Genomic DNA, 15,194 nt, shown 5'->3' on the forward strand with positions numbered 1-15,194 from the left:
CAAGAGTCAGCTCTCTATCTTTGTGAATTGAATGGAAACATGTACAAACTTGCCTTGTTTTGACTTTGCAGACAATTATATGAGGAGGATATATACTACAAGCATCTTCTTAAAAGTCAGACCATCCTTTTGAAGAAGCAGATAGCATTATTTGACTGTCGAGGAAACGGCAGGTAACTTCCTGCGGTAGGAGGATATTGGCTGGAATTTATGATTCTGTTTTAATTTTATAAATGAAGTTGAAGCATTCTTACTTTGGTATCCAAGAAAGTACTGAAGCTTACTTGAATCTGACAAATCATTTTAGTTCGCAAAGAGATACTAAGAGCATCCTCAATGGGGCGGATAGGCCGCCCGACGCCTCGGGCGCGCCATCGTCCGCCCACTGTGGGCGACGCGGACGATACAATGCATTTTCGTTTTTTTTTCGAATTTTTGTCTATTTAAACCTCGTTTCTCATGAAAATTTTCATGCTAACATTTCTCTCATCTCTCGTTTTCCATACGAATATTTCGATAATCTCTCACAAACAAAAATGAACGACATGGTTGAAGAAGTTTGGGCCCGTAACCGCCGTTGTTGAGAATGCGTATTTTTTTTTAATTCGTATTGTAATGTATTAATTTTAAATGAAATGAAGGTTTTTTTTCCAGTTTTTGTAGTTATTTAAATATTCAAATAAAGAAAATGCTTAGGGCGGCTTATAGGGCGCCCCACTGCAGGTGAAAGGTGGAAGGGTATGAGGATAAAATGATGATGTGGCGGTGCATAGGGCGCCCCATTGCTAATGCTCTAAGCTAAATGTTGCATTTTCTACGTGCAGGTTTGCCCAGTTTATGGTGGACCTCTTTTTTTTTGCAGAAGATTGGTTCAATTTTTTTTTTGAGAAGATTGGTTCAAACTAGTGATAGCATTTGGATATAAAAGCCATTTTGGTAGAAAATTGTGCAGAAATAGTGTTGTATCTCAATTATCACTAAATTTATGGGTAATTTCTCTGTTTTCACCATCTGAATAATGAATAGCTTAATGTTAATTCGGGGTGCGATCATACCAGCACTAATGCACCGGATTCCATCAGAACTTCGAAGTTAAGCGTGTTTGGACGAGAGTAGGACTAGGATGGGTGACCCCATGGGAAGTCCTCATGTTGCACCCCTTTTTAAAAAAAAGCTTAATGTTAATTTGTGGAATAATTATGTGTAATGGATTTGCTTTATACTGTACGTCGGGAGACGAGGAATGTATTTTTTGTGCAAGTTTATGTATAACTAGTGTGTAACATGAGTAACTCACTTTAGGTTGTATATATATTAGTATATATATTTAAAACAAATGAGGCAATCATTATGTGACAATACGACTATATTTGATATGTGTACGATTGAATTTAGACGAAAAACTGCTTTAAATTTGTAATTTATATAAAATAAATTTGAAAGAGAACTTGACTTTGAGTAAGGATTAATTACTCTGAATTGTTGAACGGACCCATATGGCATACATATCCTATCTAGAACCTCAACTCAGAGTTATGATCAATTGCTAATTAATTAACCATCATAAATTAAAGATCAAATCTTAGCCATTAAATTATAAGATCTAGTGGTTGAAATAATGCCATGTGAATTATATTTTATATTAAAAATAATTAAATAAACTTAAAGGATATTAATGTCAATTCTTACATGGTAGTTAAAATTAATCACTTTCTTTATTCTCAAAATTATCTTTAAATTTAAAATTTACGAACTCTCTAGATTTAAAGCATCTTTTTAAAAAAATATATCAAACTAAAGGTAATTTCATAAGCATATGTTCCGACGATGATTGGATGATGAAATTTTATAATCTTTATTTCAATTTTCGTATATGTTGATAAACAGATTTTATATCAATATATGCGTCAAACAATCTCAATATAATGCATGTACAATATTAATAAAACTATGTTAATATTTTTGGTACTTGTGTTGAGATTTTCATGTCATTATATTGATATAAAAAACTCCGTGAAAATTATTATGTTATAACAGATTGACTATTTTATCCTTTTGTTGATATTTTATCGACTATTTATTGAAATATGTGAGCTTTAATCTCATCCATTCATTTTAAAATCTAATGGTGCATATTCTCTATAGGGTGCGTTATAATGCTATTTTTTTAATAACCCAATATGAGCGGGGGTATAGGCAGACCCCCAATCCGTGAATATAATCTAATATATCTTCCCAAAACATGATCCAAGCCTAAAAGTGGCTAGAATCCAAATCAAGAACAAGAACAAATAAACTGGAGATCCCACAAGCCGGGTACCTCCATGGTATCAAAACTAAACTAGAACTAGAACTATAATGGACAAATAGTAAAAATAAAAATGAAGTAGCAAAAACTCCCATAATAATAAAATCAGTCCACATCTCTGCGTCGAAGCGGAAGATATCCACTGGTCCATGCTAACAAGCGCCTTCAGATACCGAGGCTCAGAGACTGAATCATAGAAGGACAAGACAGGGCTTGTTGGGGTACAAACCCATCCCACATCGGATGAGTGAGGGAAGTTGGAAGGGGTATATAATTCCTGTCCAACCCCAACTAGTTTGAGGCCTTTTGGGAGTGACCAAAAAACAAATCCGTGCGGGCTTGACCCAAAGCGGACAATATCAAACTAATGTTGCAGTCGACAATCCTAACAATTGGTATCAGAGCCAGTCTTTGGCTCTGATTATTTGGATGTAAATTTCGCGAAATTCATGTATGCATGTCCAATTTGATTGAGAAGCATGTTCTTGGTGTTTTGTTTAACTTATTATGCATGATGAACTCAAGAACTATCGAATCAAAGAACTTGAATTGCTCGATCGTACGAGACGTGCAATCCGTCGGCGCTCGCGCCGAGACGGATCGCACCACGCACGATCGAGGTAGGGATGTCGAGACAGTGGGAGCCAGGGAGCCACGATCACGTGGCGACGCGCAGACGAGCTAGGGCTCGTGCGCGTCGCAGGCCGAGATCGCACGCCCCAGACGCACCCGCGTCAAGACCGACATGGATGCTGGCGTGGTGAGGCGGTTCGACCGAGAATCGACCGACACACCGAGACGAGAGGGAACTCCAACCCTAAGTGGAAGGTCCGAGACGGAGTCCCGAGCCACTGGCCGAGACGGACACGCCGAGTCGCACGCCGTTTGCCGCTGGGATGGGAGCATCGTCCGGATAGGCCGAGAAGGGCGACAGTAACTGGCCAAGAGCAGCGCCACCGTCGTGCGCGCTGCTGGCCGAGGACCGCGTCACCCGACGTGCCGAGACGGCTGAGAAGCGTCGGCAACAGGCGCTCGCAGCTGGCCGAGACGCGTCGGCACCCGACGGTCGACAACACCGAGACGGGCGCTCGCCGCTGTCCGAGACGAGGCGACACCCGATGGCTCAACGGGCCGAGACGCTGGCGCGCCACCTGCGCGCCGGTGGCCGAGACGCTGCGTGCTTCGTGATTCGATGACGAACTCGTCGGATCTTCGTCGTTCATCATTCGTGCGAACCTCGTATGATGAGATAACGATGAAGGATTATTTTAATGATTATTTAATTATTTTATTAAAAGATATCATTAAAATATTATTATTTAATGGAAATAAAATCTTTTTGGAAGATTTGTCTAGATTTTAGGAATATTTTTATTATTTTCTATATCTATGAAAATAAATAATATTATTTTATTCCTAGATGATATATATGAGAATAGTTTAATAGTTTCCTAATATTTATCTAGACTTAAGGAATATTTTTATTATTTTCTATATCTATGGAAATAAATAATATTATTTTGATTCCTAGATGATATGGATAGGAATAATTTAATAGTTTCCTAATATTTATATATCTAAGATCCTAAAAAGGATAGATATGTATGAATACATTAAATAATGAAATATCTCTTTCTAATCTTGAACAAGGAAATAATTTGAATTTATTTTTCATGTCTTATTTAGGATTAAATAATTTATTTATTTTAGATATACCTTAGAGTAGACATGAATAAGAATTAAATTATAGAATAACAGTTTCCTAAAGGAAGATAACAACATTAAACTAAAGATTTAATTATCCAGCAAATTAAATACCAACAGAATTTAATCAAGCCTTTCTCTGCCCTAAGGCTAAGGATAATTAAAGAAAAACCATAACCCAAATATCTAAGCTATAATTACAAACTCAACGTTTGTATATGGTCTCCCCCAATTGGTCTACAATTTATGAAGCTTTTTTCTAATATTATCGCCACCTGCACTGTGGGGACAATAATCCTAAGAAATAGCAAGTTGGCGATAATCCTTCTCAAATATAAATGGTATGAACTAGAATGTGGTTTCCAATATTATCGCCACCTGCTCTGTGGGGACAATAATCCTAAGAAACTACGAGATTCAGAAGTTCACACAGGATTTATGTGATAGCTTGGTCTTGTTAGCAGCACATAAGCATTGTTATGGGAGTGTGTTGTAGAAATGAGATTCTGTAATGCTAAATTCAGTGGTCTTGCTTAGGCAACATTAGGCGGCCATGCCACTCTCTGGTCTCTGGACTATTCGTCGGTGTTGTGACCAGTAATATTGTAAGATTTTAATGCGTATTGACTTCCTCTGTAAGGTACAAAATTTTAATTTTACAGTTGTAACATTTTGAAGAGTTTTTGGTTAATCTAATCAAATTTCTTACATAAGTTTATGACAAATAGTAAAATTCTTTGTTTTGTAGTGCAATTCAAATCGTCACAATGTCGTTCAATCCTCTTTCTGCAATTCTCAAAGAAAACAAACTCGAGGGCCAAAATTACATAGAATGGAAACAAAATTTGGACATCGTTCTTACAGTTGAAGAGTACAACTTTGTGCTCACAACCCCGCGACCTCCAGTACCGGCGGCTAACGCTGCGGTAAGACTCAGAGATGCACATAAAAAGTGGCATAAGGCGAATGAGATGACTAAGTGCTACATGTTGGCATCTGTGTCTTCAGTACTCAAGCATCAGCATTCTGCCATGGAAACTGCCACTGAAATTATGCAGAATCTCAAGAATCTTTTTGGTACTCAGAATCGAACGGCTAAGTCTCAAGCCTTTCGGAGTATCATGTCGAAGACAATGAAGGAGGGCTCGTCTGTGAGGGACCATGTCCTCGAGATGATGGGCCACCTCAACCAGATTGAGGTGTTGGGAGGGACGATCGATCCCGAGTCCCAGGTAACAATCATCCTTCAAAGTCTTCCCCCTAGCTTCCAGCAGTTCAAGCTCAACTTTGAGATGAACAAAAGGAAATACACCTTAGCAGAACTATTGACTGAACTTTAGTCAGCAGAGGACCTTATGGTCCAGGCTAAGGCTGCCATGATGACTTCGGCACCTCGTTCCTTTAGCTTCAAGCCTAGCAAAGGAAAAAGGAAGGCACCGAACTCAGAATCGGGCAAAGTGGCTAAGGGAAAGAAGAAGAAAAGGGCAAACAAGAAGCCCTCGTGGAAGTGTTTCAAGTGCGGAGAAAATGGGCATTGGAAGCCAGACTGTCCTAAAAGGGGCAAGGCTACAGGTATGCACCAAGCTTTAGTAGTTGAGTCATATTTGACTTTGACATCTACTTGCACTTGGGTTATTGACACAAGAGCCACTGATCATATTTGTTTTGATCCTGACTTAATGCAGGTGACAAGACGGCTACATGATCGTGAGATCGAAGTCCAGCTGGGCGACGCTACCAAAGTGGCGGCCGTTGCAGTGGGAGACATTTATTTGCGTTTTAGTAGTGATAGATTTTTTATTTTGAAGAATGTTTTGTTGATACCTTCTTTTAGAAGAAATTTAATTTCAGTTTCTAAATTGGTTTATGATGGATATTCGATTTCTTTTAATGACAACTGCGTTATTAAGAAAGATGGTTCTTATATCTGTTGTGGTATCATGGAAAAAAATCTGTACACAATCATTTCTACACAATTTAATAATCGCAAATCAGAACTCAATACAACATCGAAAATTTCAAAGAAACGAAAGGAACCTTCAAGTTCAATGAACGAAACGTACTTATGGCACCTTAGACTTGGTCCTGCAAATGAAAGGAGGATCCATTCTCTTGTTCAACAAGATCTTATCAAAGGTCTAGAGGAGGAACCTTTTCATAAGTGTGAGTCATGCTTAGAAGGCAAGATGACCAAGAGGCTTTTTAAGGCTAAGGGCAATAGGGCCAAGGAAGTACTTGAGCTCGTTTATTCCGATGTATGTGGACCAATGTCTACGGAGGCAAGAGGTGGTTTTCGATTCTTCATCACATTTATTGATGACTTCTCGAAAATTGGATATATCTATTTGATGCGTCACAAGTCAGAGTCTTTTGACAAGTTTAAAGACTTTAAGACTCTTGTGGAGAAGCATCATGGAAAAAATATTAAAAGTCTACGATCTAATCGTGGAGGCGAATACCTCAGTGCCAAATTTTTGGACTACTTATCGGAGTTGGGAATTGAATCCCAACTGACTGCGCTGGGCACGCCCCAGCAGAACGGCGTGGCTAAAAGAAGGAACAGGACCTTGTTAAATATGGTTCGATCGATGATGGGTTATGCACGTCTGCCTATTTCATTTTGGGGACATGCCTTGCTTTCTGCAAGCCATATTTTAGACAATTTACCATCAAAATCCATACCTACTACTCCTTATGAGTTGTGGACTAGGCGCAAGCCCAATCTAGCACATCTCAAGATTTGAGGTTGCCCGGCTCATGTATTGGAAAAGGATCCAACTAAGCTAGGATCAAGGACGGAGGTATGTTTGTTTATAGGATACCCCAAAGGGACGAAAGGTTATGAATTCTTTACCCTCCGAGACAAGAAAGTCATTGTGAGTACTCACGTGACATTCTTAGAGGAAGACTATGTAATGAATCATAAACTCAGCAGTGAAGTGGCTCTTGATGAGCTAACTTCTGTCACAAGTTCCATTAACCAAGAACGAGTACCAAGTGTACAAACAATTCTCGAAACTTCAACTTCTACTCAAAATATTGTAGTGCCGCGCCTCAGTGGGAGGGTCTCGCATGAGCCCGATAGATACATTGGTTTGGGAGAATCTAAGGATCACTCCTCGGACAGCACTGTATTAGATCCCTGGAACTTTGCAAATGGGTGAAAGCAATGGATTCAGAACTACAATCTATGATAGACAAAGACGTCTACGATTTGTCCGTCCTACCCGAAGGCTGTACTGCCATTGGGAGCAAGTGGATATATAAACGTAAACGTGGACCCGATGGACGAGTTAAAGTCTTTAAGGCAAGACTAGTGGCCAAGGAGTATACCCAAAAGGAAGGCGTCGATTATGACGAGACCTTCTCCCCAGTGGCCATGCTCAAATCGATCCGGATACTATTCTCTATTGCAGCTTATATGGATTGGGATGTATGGCAGATGGACGTTAAGACTGCGTTTCTAAACGGTGGTCTTGAGGAGACCATCTAGATGGAACAACCCGAATGATATGCCATAAAGGGCAAAGAACACATGGTTTGGAAGCTTAAGAAGGCCATTTATGGCCTCAAGCAAGCATCTAGATCGTGGAACCAATGTTTCGATCAAACTGTTCGCAAGTTTGGATTCGAAAAGTGCCCAAGTGAAAGTTGCGTGTATAAGAAAGTTGATAAGGGGAATGTCGTGTTCTTAGTTTTATATGTAGATGACATTCTTCTAATTGGAAACAATAAAAAGATGTTGTCATCAGTACGAACATGGTTGTCGAACCAGTTCGAGATGAAGGATATGGGAGATGCGGGACACATCCTCGGGATCAAGGTTCTTCAGAATCGAGAAAAGAAGATGTTGTGCTTATCTCAAGAACCTTACATCAACACAGTACTTAGTCGTTTTAGCATGCAGGATGCCAAGAAAGGTTTCTTACCTTTTAGACACGACATCCATTTATCTCAAGAGATGTGCCCTAAAACGCCATCTGAGATACAAGCAATGAGAAGGATTCCATATGCTTCGGCAGTTGGAAGTCTCATTTATGCTATGCTTTGTACTAGACCTGATATTTGCTTTGTTGTTGGCATGGTGGCAAGATATCAGTCGAATCCGGGCCAAGGACATTGGACTGCCGTAAAGAACATACTCAAGTACCTTAAACGGACTAAGGACTATGCTCTAGTTTACAATGCAGTCGAGCTCTGTCCTTTGGGATATACTGACTCAGACTTTCAAGCTGATCAGGACTCAAGAAAATCTACTTCAGGATATGTGTTCACCTTCGGAGGTGGAGCCGTAATTTGGAAGAGTGTGAAGCAGAAATGCATCGCGGAATCTACCATGGAAGCCGAGTATGTGGCCGCTTCGGAGGCTGCAAAAGAGGCTGTATGGTTCAAGAACTTCCTTATGGATTTAGGTGTGGTTTCGAATCTGCCCAAGAGCATCACCATTTATTGTGACAGTTATGGTGCTATGGCAAACTCGAAAGAACCAAGAGCTCACAAAGCGAGCAAACATATAGAGCGGAAGTATCACATCATCAGGGATATAGTGCAGAGAGGAGACATACAAGTGGTCTAGATTGCGTCAGAGAACAACCTAGCAGATCCTTTTACAAAGGCTTTGGCGGTGAAACCGTTCGAGTGCCACGTTGAAGGGATGGGAGTTCGACTCATTCAAGACCTCAACTCGCTTTCAGTATAAGTGGGCGAAATTTTAGACGTGTGCACTACCATTTTGTATACTCGAAAGCTGTTTTGAGTATAAGTGGGAGATTGTTAGGGTTTTGTATACTAGAAATCATCTTTCGAGTGATTGGATACTGTAAAACTTTAATTGTTATTTTCCAATAAATGCAACAGATTATTTTTTGTCATAATGTTGTTACGTTTTACATTTAATGGTTGTTTATTGCATATTTAAATGTATAAGCAAACGTAACAAAGTCTAAGTCTTTGTTTTAGTAGACCGGTTTTGGGCGTCGTCCAATTTAAGGTAACACGGTCAGTTCTAAACAAAGAAAAATAAGAAGTTCACAACCTAGATAGGCCTAGACTACCTATCGCGAAAGGTTGCAATGTTAGTCCGATTATTTCTAAGCCTTATTGAAATAAGATGACGTTGGTGTGGTATAGCACTGAATGGATCTAACAGCAAGACGAGTCTTTATGCTATCTACTGAAAGACGAGGTCTTGATAATTAATTTCTTAATCAATGTACGTTAGCATTGAGCATACGATATTGAGTATCTACTACTTTGACTTACCAAAGGTGTGGGTTTTTCGTCACCCAACGATCCAGGTATATTGGGTAGTGGTGATCATTGTCTAGCGGTGCTAGGATTGCTATTATGTTGAATCGTGCGCGAGGAGAGTCTCGTTTGATAACATCCACAAGAGGAGCTCGAAACGAGGTTTTATTATTAGGAACCTAGCTAGTTAGAGTTTAATTACTCTATGAATAATAAATAAAAGTTTCTTGCTAAGTCCACTCTTGGAGATTAAAATATGTTAATTAATTAAGTCCATAGCAGACAATAATTAATTAATGGATGTTTCTATCTTAAGCGCGGGAAATAAATTAAATGCAATTAAAGGAAACCCGAAATACTTGTAATTTCGGATTTGGAAGGTAGTGCAATATTACTTCTATAGTGGCTGCTTATAATATTCTAATATAAGCTTATATTAAATTGCGAGTTCAATTTAAATAGTAAAAAGCTAATTGGGTGAGGCCTGTTCCAAATTCTTCCTTAGATCCCTGACTGGGCCCAATATGTGACTTAATATAAATAGGAGAATAAAGGAGACAGAAAACCCAATTATTATTGTTGAGAATTTTCGTCCCCCTAAAAGAAAGAGAGAGTTCGAAATTTTGCCTCATCCGTGAGCTGATTTCTGTCTTCGTTATTCAAGTCCTAGTACGTTGGTGAGATTTGCCCACACAAATATCATCGTATAGTCCGGGGACACCAGTCAGAAGGTCCGAGGTCGAGTACTGAAGATCTTCACGTGGAGGACGCAAGCCATCATCGATTCTTGATTGAATCAACAAGGTAAATTGGCTAATTCCGTAGTAAGCATGTTTTAGGGATTTTATATGCTAAAGCATGTTTTAATTCATGTTATGAGCATGATACATGTGATAATTACGTGAATAGAATTTGTCTAAATAATCTGCTAAATAGATCAAATTTATGTGATCGGTAAATTCCTGCACGCTTCCGCTGCCAACCCCTTAAGGGCTCTGGCCCCCCTCCCTGCAAGTAAGTTGACAACACGGTTTCCCTCTGTGTAGATGTGTGAGATTCCAACCTGAGAAATCGTGCTCCGAATCAAAGCAATATGATGTCTAAGATCCACAGAGCCAAGCTCTCCAGATGACAGTAAAGTGACTAAAGCCGCTGAGTCTAGCTCTATCCAAATATGAGTAGAGAACTCCATAGACACCGATAAAGCACGAAGGAGAGCCATAAGCTCCGCCCCGATGCTTAACGATGCAGCAACAGGAGAACAGAAGGCCCGCTGAAGACCTTTATCAAAACCACGAACCAAGCCTCCACCTCCCGCCTCCAGTGTCGATGCAGAGAAGGCTCCATCAATGTTCAGTTTCGCCAAAGGGCATTAGGAGGATGCCAAAGGACCATGAGTGAAAGCAGAACACGTCGTTTGGGAGATGAAGGCATGAAATCAATTGACGGTGAGCATGCCCTCCAGTGAATCAGGGTGAGCTTACCGGCCAGCACATAGGTCCGCAGGTAGTGAGTGACCTGCCAAACAACATGAGAGATGGAAAGGAAGATCGTCATGTTTGCGGCCGTTCCTCTCCAACCAAAGAAACCAGACAATCAAGCAAGAAACTATGAAACTAATATGCATGAAGGGAGCCCTAATGAAGGACCTCCGCTAGTGACCTAGTGTAAGTGCAATATCAGTGCTCGTGTGAAGGTGTGTGCGAGGAAGGAAACCAGGAATCTAAATACTCCCACACAGAAATCACTGACTGACTCAAAATAAAGACATGACTAAAGGACTCGACAGATGGGGACCGACAACACTGACTGATGTGAATCCGAGTATTCACAATCATAGAATACAACGATGTCGATGGCCATGACAAGGAGCCAAGCCGAATTCGGAGGTCTGATTCAAACTGGAATTTCACTATGAAGATCAAGTTCAAATTCTCTCCTCAGACAACCATTGTCTTTATCGTAGAAATAGCTTCGCGTGAGTATCTTGCATGCCTCAATCGGAGCCCGAATGAGGAAGTTATGATAGTTTTAAGAAAGTCGCGCAATGCAGAAATAAACACCCGGGCGGGTGTTTTTGCCGAGAGGCCAATTTTTGTCCAGAGACTTCACGCGGGCGGGTGAAATTAGCCGTGGGTAACACCCGGTCGGGTGTTTTGTCCGGGATGTGACTTTTTGACCAAGAATTGTTTTTTTTGCTCCTTTTTCACTCCTAGTATAAATAGACATGTTAAGATTTTATTATGGCATTGAACTCATTTGTAAACAAACAAAGTCTCAATATTGAGAATCCTTCTTCATCTTTGAAGATTTATCAAAATCCCTTGTGGTTGCATTTTAATCTATTGTCGGGCTTAGATTTAATGTTAAGGTATGCAATTTTAGTTCTTGTGTTGTTAGTTTTGTGGAGCCATTAGATTCTTGATTTGGTTAAAGTTGATTTGGGTTGTCTTCATTATTTTGTAGAAGGTCCATAGGTTCCAAGAATCTATCTAAATCATAACTCCTTCACCTTCTCCCCTTTTCCCCATTTTTATCGTTTCATTTCTTGATGGGATTGTTTGGGTTGTTGAAATATTTACAAGAGCAAGTACAGGACAATCATATGTGTCTTGAATCCTTAAGATTCACATTATTTGGTATCAGAGCCATTGGTTCTTGTTCTTGTAATTGTTAGAAAATTATCCAAAAAAGAAAAAAAATGAGATACTTCAAAAAATATCCTTGGGGTTTAGCTATAAATTGATATATGTGTTGATGGGTATGTCAAATTGATTGTTATATAGTTGTAGGCCGAAATTATATCATTTATTGGGTTTATTGTTGTTGGGTGAAATTGTGCCCACAAAGTGTTTGTTGATTTATCCATTGGCCTATCACCTTGCTTTCACTCATCTTTTGGCTTCTAGAACTGGTAATTACTTGCCTAGTTGCATATCTTGTTTGTGAATTGTGCTACCCTTGCTGGTTATCATCGTTGAGAGCAAGTGAGGGAGAGTATCTAGCCACCAAAATTTCTAAGCCTTTCGAGCGACATTGGATGTGAGTTTTGGGTAAGGGGATTTATATCATGGGAAGTGAGCTCCTTACTAAAATTTCTATTATCGGGTGTGTGCGTTGTTTGTGTTACAAAAAGGACTTGTCCCTAGTTTTGTACATTTTTTTTGTAGGTACATCGATATGAGTTCGTATGTCTAGTCCACAATTGATGAGATGTTGGCCACCTTGATAAATAAGGTGGACAAGATAGATACACGTGTGTCCACAATGCAAGCTAGTACCTCTACCATGCTTAAAGATAGTGTCACTATAAACAAGCAAGTTCATCCAAAAAACAGTACTTCGAGTTGGAAAGGCTTTAACCCCAGACATGGTGGCGGTGACACGAGCCAAAGGAGCATTTTCCCAATGAAGGCGGACATATCTCTTTCTAGCTATCAAATGAAAGTTTCGTCGTGGCTGTCATCCAATTTCCCTCATTCAAAGAGGTTGATTCAAAGTGAGTGTGACAATGTTAACCGCACTGTTAAAGAGCGTGTCAAACATAGGGTGGATTTTGTTGCCAACGATGATGAAGAGCAATGTGACGATGAAAAAGAGTCCAATGCCATACATGAAGAAGACGAAAGCCCAACTTTCAATGATGGCGTGTCTAGCATAGTGGAAGCCGAGGACGAATGTGAGCCATTGAATGCCCTTCAAATCTTGAACACTGAACCAAAGCTACATGAGGTTGCTAATGGAAACAAGCACTTGAGAGAGAATCGAGAGAAAGAAGAAAAGCTAGAGAGTGAGAGCATGCTTCAAAATCCAATAGAGTGTGAGAAAAGACAAAAATATGAGACGCAAAAGCTAAGAGAGAGTGGCGGGGATGAGTGTGTCACGACCACAACTCCCTAGTCAAAGAAAGTGTTGCTATTTCGCGACTAAAACTTACTAAATGGTCTCAACTCATCATAAATAGATAATCAATTCGAGAGAAACATTGTCTGAATGTGAAAGAGAGTACAACCATACTGAATCAGAGTATTTTCTGGGCATTGTCTTTTCTGAAAAACAAAGTTTAGATTCTCGCAGCGGAAGAGTACCAAGACGGTGTAATATGTATGAAGACATACTACATCAGCTACCTCCTTCTTGCCTACCTAATTTACTTTCTTTCCCAACACCTCCTCTGTTGCGACAACGATCAACCTGCACATTAAAGAAAACAATATGCAGGGCTGAGTACTTGGTGCACTCAGTGGGCTCATGCCGAAAACATTTCTCTTTTAGTTGTCAACCAAACTGAGTGAACACGGGGTTTTTCTGAAAACAAGTCCCGATCACTAAAAACTGTTATTTCTTTCTGAAAATAGACTGCAGTCATTTAACTTCTGATGATATACCATATCTAATCTGGTGAGCCAGGAATGTGGCCACATTCCAATGGTCACTGGACCGGCCAACGCTGGCGCTAGCTCACGGTCCCTGTGTGTACACTAGTCCGAGTAGGGTTTGCGGCCCTACTAGGACCCGATTTCGATTAAACTGGTTTGGCATAGCCAAACAGATAGGCATTCATAAATCAAAACTGGGCAGAACAACTCATATAAAATATTCATGTTTTCACATAAAACACGCTTTGAAAGAAAAGAAGCCCACCTCGTCTGCTTAACTCTTTCAAACGGGCGCTTCCTGACTTGGGATTACTCGTCGTGCGACGACATTCCTTTAAAAATAATATACTTAAATTAGACTTTAAGTAATTATTTATCTTGCATGTATGCATGCCTAAGCGTGTGCTTATTATTTTACTTCTTGCCTTCTTTAATTTAGAAGTCTTAAATCTTTAATTAAATCGGTGATTTAATTTATTCTGAATCTGGGCCGAATCCTCGTTAGGAACAAGGACCCGATGCTAGTTGTTTCATTTGTAAAGAGATAGGGCTTTTCTACTTGTAAACAAATCTCTGTAATCGTAAATGTGTATTCCGTTTCCTTTCAAACATTTGTTATTTATTAGCTTGAAATTCTTTAGATTGTATTTCTTTTACTCAAGAAATAACAATCACTCTTTTATTCTTTATCTAATTTTTAGTATTTATTTCATAATTCTCGAGAATCTAGGTCTCGGCTTTTACAGAGTGTGAATCAAAGCTTTCAAGAGAGAAAAATCACAAGCATGTGAGAAAAAAAGGTTGCTTGTTAGATTCTAAGATCACCCATGGGAGGGCTCTAAATCACCCTATCCTTTTCCCCTTGGTGAGAAGAGCGACACTTATTTCACTAACTCTTTCGACTTGTCTTTTACCTTTGGTGACCTTGTGATGCAGAAAGGTTTTGAATGTGAACCCCGAGTTGAGGAGGCACCGAGTAACTTCTTACCGGTAATGAGCTCATGTGAGCAAGGCCAAGTTGAACCACTCCTTGCCCAAGGTTCAAGTATTCTAACCTTGACTTGTGCTAAAAATTCAATGAAGCATATGAAGGTGATTAGTATTGAAAAGTCCATGTGCTTTGAAAGTTTTGGCATTGATGATAGGTGTGATATGTGGTCGCATAAACTTGAATTTTTGGGTGCCAAGTCTATCTTTGCATCATATGTTGATCCATTCTTGAGAAATCCAAGCATTGATAAGCATGTTATTTCGATTGTGGATTCTAACTTGAAAGATGAAATGGCTTCCTTGCATACTAAGATGTATAAGTTTTCACTTGTTCGTAATTTTGAGTTTCATAAATATGTGGATGAGAATAGTAAGACCAAGAGAATTGAAATTGTTGATGACTTTAGAACTTGGTATTTGCTATGTTTTCATTGCAAAATGGTTAGACCCTTCAACGGGATCGGGATGTTCTATGGTCGTTTTGTGAAAGATTTTTCAACTCACATGTATTTTGTGGGTTATGTTGTGATTAAAGTCATAATAATGCCTTGTTCCCATGTGTGTGC

General features: G+C 39.6%; 1 non-coding gene across 1 annotated transcript; it reads left to right on the forward strand.

Annotated features, from left to right (window-relative positions):
* The first annotated feature begins 1,041 nt into the window (after positions 1–1,041).
* Positions 1,042–1,160, forward strand: LOC121772990. Its single transcript, XR_006044599.1, has one exon. It is a non-coding gene; the product is annotated as a 5S ribosomal RNA (ribosomal RNA).
* The last annotated feature ends 14,034 nt before the right edge of the window (positions 1,161–15,194 follow it).

Source organism: Salvia splendens, chromosome 16, assembly GCF_004379255.2.
Source record: "Salvia splendens isolate huo1 chromosome 16, SspV2, whole genome shotgun sequence".
Lineage (NCBI taxonomy): Eukaryota > Viridiplantae > Streptophyta > Magnoliopsida > Lamiales > Lamiaceae > Salvia > Salvia splendens.